Source organism: Otolemur garnettii, unplaced genomic scaffold (genome assembly GCF_000181295.1).
Source record: "Otolemur garnettii isolate 467f Iridium unplaced genomic scaffold, OtoGar3 scaffold00003, whole genome shotgun sequence".
In the NCBI taxonomy this organism is placed as follows: domain Eukaryota; kingdom Metazoa; phylum Chordata; class Mammalia; order Primates; family Galagidae; genus Otolemur; species Otolemur garnettii.
This window is the reverse complement of record NW_003852398.1, coordinates 41,006,796-41,010,951: the sequence shown is the minus strand read 5'-3', so window position 1 is coordinate 41,010,951 and position 4,156 is coordinate 41,006,796. Positions and strand designations below refer to the sequence as shown.

The 4,156-nt window shown below is 45.4% G+C and overlaps 1 protein-coding gene across 1 annotated transcript in view; it reads left to right on the top strand.

The window, feature by feature from the left end:
- Nucleotides 1-1,978: 1,978 nt before the first annotated feature.
- Nucleotides 1,979-4,156, top strand: part of CUNH5orf24 (chromosome unknown C5orf24 homolog) — a 9,790-nt gene continuing 7,612 nt past the window's right edge. Inside the window, exon 1 of the mRNA XM_012808788.2 lies at nt 1,979-2,240. The gene's annotated coding sequence lies outside the window, so the exon portion shown is untranslated. The remainder of the gene's footprint in view (nt 2,241-4,156) is intronic.

The window sequence follows — 4,156 nt, the reverse complement described above, 5'->3', positions numbered from 1 at the left end:
ACTCAAAGTACCATAGAGGAAAGTGACAGAAAAGCATTCGAACCCAGGAATATCTGCTTCCTCTGTTACTCTGGCTATGCCTCCATTGGGTTCTCAAATTACTCAGGCTTATTAGTACAAAAGTTTCTGTTTCTTAAGTGTTTTTTATGTACAAATGCCATTTCAAATAAAAGTTTAGACTTATGAATTTGGAATAGTAGTGATATGGAATGGGAGCGTTACGATACATTTTGAAATTCCACTTGTGAAGAATAAAAAAGCCTTGCTTAGAGAAAACTTGTTTTTTGGTAGGCTACTTAATGAGCTTTCAAATCTGCATGCATATTTTAACTGTTCTATATTGGTATTTTCCTTTTATATATAAACCACACTAACATGATTAGTACTGTTTTCTAATATTTCATGGGGGCAATTAATTGGAATGATGTTTAGAGTTGTTATGAAACCCTGCTTGCCCAAAGAATCCTTCCTTCCCAACCAACGAAGCTAACCGGATTCTTGGTGTCCAGAGTTTTTATACTGGAGCTCATCAAGTAGGCATGATCAAATTGCCTGCATGGCTGATCTCAGTTTCTAGTCTTTCAGGTTAAATGTATGGGCTTGTTTGTTTCATGCATTATATTTGTTGGGTTGGCCAAACTAACTCTTAACCTTGAAAAGCTATTCTGTGAGACTCTGTTACAGGTGGATGTAACTCAGACGAGAGAGACACATGCTACAGGCTTGTCCTCCCTGGTCCTTGCACCAGCCCAATTACAGACCTACCCAGGAGAAATATGCTGGCACTCCCATAAGAAGAACCTGCCAAGAGAGTCCCTATAATGAGAGAACATCTTTGATGTCCTAATTAGAACAACAGTTCGGTGGTCCTTGATAGAAACCAGCTACAGGTGTACCGAAGTGTCAACACCGCCTTTGTTACACTTTGGTCTTGAGTGTTCTCATCCTCTCCTTTCTTCAACTTTTACCTGTCAATATATTTGATTTCCCTCCTGGGTTGTGTGTTCATCCAGAAAAGTTGTGGCTCTTTTTCTTTATTTCCTAATGATAGGGCAACATCTGGCTGAGGAGTACTATGCGCTTCCTCCTCAAATAACTTTCATTGCATGGAGGGAAAGTACAAGCAATGTCCTTTCCTCTAGTCTCTTTCTACTGCTTAATGAAGCATCGTCCTCTCAGTAGCTGCCCTAATTCTGGATCCTCTCCTTTCTGACATCCAGAAATTCAGAGGGAGTGAGGAAACAGATCACTTCTTGTGTGTATGACTTGTATACCAGAAATCTCACAATAAATATTAATACGTAATAGTAAGCAAACCACTCTTGTCCAGTCCTTCCCTGTGATACTTGAAGAACATAGCAATTCTAAGAGATCACAGTTCTCTTATGATCACGGATGAGAGTGGCTCACAAAATGAAGCTTTAGATCATCACATGATATAAAGCTGAGGGCCCCAATCCCCCGAATTATTTTAATATTCCCATTTTGTTGATGGAGGGTTGGGGGAAGCTCACCCTGTATCCAAATGAAACTAAATAGCAGAGGCTGAGTTCTTTGCACATGATTTTGGCAGCACCTGGCACAATAATGCATTAATCTTTTTGCAAATATCAATTATAACAGTCTCTAGAAAGAAACTGATGGGTTCAAATCCTGGCCACCAATTAGTCCTATAAGCTGAGAAATGGGATCAGCAGTTACAAACATCACAGAATGGGGGGGGGGATCAATACACGTAAGGAAATTATTTCCCCTTTTTGGTGGGTCCTTCCAAAAGAACGGTCCACACCACAACCCGAGTAGCTCAAGCCTCAACCCACCCAAGCAGTTGGTCACCAAGCTCAAGTGCAGCTCAGTTGTCTGGGATCCCTCCCCGATCCTGTGTGCCAGTCGTCCTTCTCGCGATGCTTGCGTGCGTGAGTATACGTGCGTGCGTGAGTATACGTGCGTGCGTGCGTGCGTATGCACGTCCCTCGCGAGCTCTCGCACGCCGCCTCTCGCACTACGACGCTGGAGCGGCCTGTTCCTTCTGTGCCTGGGGCTGGACTGCGCGGTGGCCGCAGCCAGAGCTGGGAGCTAGCGTCTGTCTTGCCGCGGCCCTCGCTACCTGCGCGTGGCCTTGGACTGTTCTCTGCTCTGTGCAGAGGCGGCGGGCTGGGGAGGGAACGGCGCCAGCGTCAGGTTCCCAGCCGATGGGAAGCCCCTGGACGCGCTGAGGGGCCGGGCTACGAGCGGCCGAGGTAGGTGGGCGCGCGCGGGCTTGTCACCTGGCGGGGAGCAGAGTAGGGGCGGCGGGCGCTAGTGGGGAAGGCAAGCTAGTGCTAAGAACGAACGCCTAACTGGCTGGGGAGAAGGGGTTTCCGACTTGCGCCTAACGGAGGGGCCCTGGCCTAGCGAGAGAGAGAGGAGGGGCCCTGGACATAGCCTGCTCTTTCCTGGGTGTGGAGCCATTACGGGGGTGGGGGGGCGGGAAATTCCTCCTGCGGCGGCAGGAGGGAAGCGGTCATTCTTTTGAGAAATCAAAACACGCACTACTGTCTTCATCCCTTTAAATAAAAGGCTGCGGTGTACGAGGTTGGCTTCTAGGTGGAGTGGTCTGTGGTCTTGTCGAACGCTTGCAGAACTCCTAGAGGACGGACAGCGGTCTGTGAATTTTTATTTTGGGAGGGTACACAACGCTTTCTCTAGTATGGCGTGTATCTTCTCCAAACTTGTTATTGCTAATACGTTACTAGTCCCTTTCGGGTACACAACAGGTAATACATTTTTAAACGCCTGATGTCAAATAAGAGATTGTGCGCCAGGGAAACTGCGCTGTGGGGCATAATTAAGGAGTAGAAAGAAGACAAAGGAGTCCGTTTTTTATGTTCAGTCCTGGTATCAAAACTTTCCGTGGTGGGGAACAGTGGTTTATAGGCCTTTGCTGAATAGAGTTTCAGAGTGATTGAGGTAAGTCGCAAAAGAACCCTTAGGATTATAAAATCAATCGTCTATGATTATGTATAATTGTTGGCAAATGACCTGAGATGTATTTCTGAGAAGTATGTGGTATTTGTTGGAGATCAGAATTTGGGTTTCTTGAATGGAGGTTTTTTTCCATGTTTGGAAAGCTTCGTGAATGCTTTGTGAAGTTACTAAAAATAGTTATAGTTCTTTATGTTGTTAGTTACCACTGCCACATTCAAGAGAAGGGAAGGGAATTGTTCTTTAAAGAACGGCTCACTTTAGGGGTTAAACTTAAGGAGTTAAATACACAGTAAATCAGCTTCAGTGATTGCAAGTTTTAGTTGATGCTTCAAAAATTTAGTAACAGTGACAATATATAGAAACTCTTAGTTGACTCCCTTGCATTCATTGAATCTTTTAAAAAGATGATCCCTAACCTTTGTCAGTTTAGAGAGTCTGTTCTGTAAGTCTTTGCTTCCTTTCAGCCCAGACTTTCTAGAAACGTAGTAGTCATCCTGACTGTCTTAAGAAATGTGGCCTGTATATTTTCAGTAAGTTCTGTATGGGAAGAGTCTTTCAAGAATTGTGAGCTCTGGCTTGGCGCCTGTGGCTCAAGTGGCTAAGGCACCAGCCACATACACCTAAGGTGGAGGGTTTGTTTCCAGCCCGGCCGGCCAAACAACAATGACGCCTGCAACCAAAAAAATAGCAGCACTTGTAGTCGCAGCTACTTGGGAGGCTGAGACAGGAGACTTGCTTGAGCCCAGGAGTTGGAAGTTGCTGTGAGATAGACTCTACCCAGCACTCTACCCAGGGGGACAGCTTGAGGCTGTCTCAAAAAAAAGAATTGTTAGCCCTGAAGTGGATGGAGAGAGGCATTGTGCAGTGTAGGGTTATTGATAAGGCTAAAGTCTAAAAGTAGGAGGGCATTGATTTTAGATGTTTCCTTTTTTTACTTAACTATTTACATGAATAATTGCCACAGTAACTTTCTTCCCCAGTTTGCTAATTGATTATTGAGTAACGAGAATACTGTACTGATTCCTTGGCAGTAGCAAGGAGGGAAAATTTAGAACATACGGAAGACCTATACTTTAGAAATGTTTGTTAAGGCTCGGCGCCTGTGGCTCAGTCGGCTAAGGCGCCAGCCACATACACCTAAGGTGGCGGGTTCGAATCCCCAGCCCGGGCCGCCAAACAACAATGATGG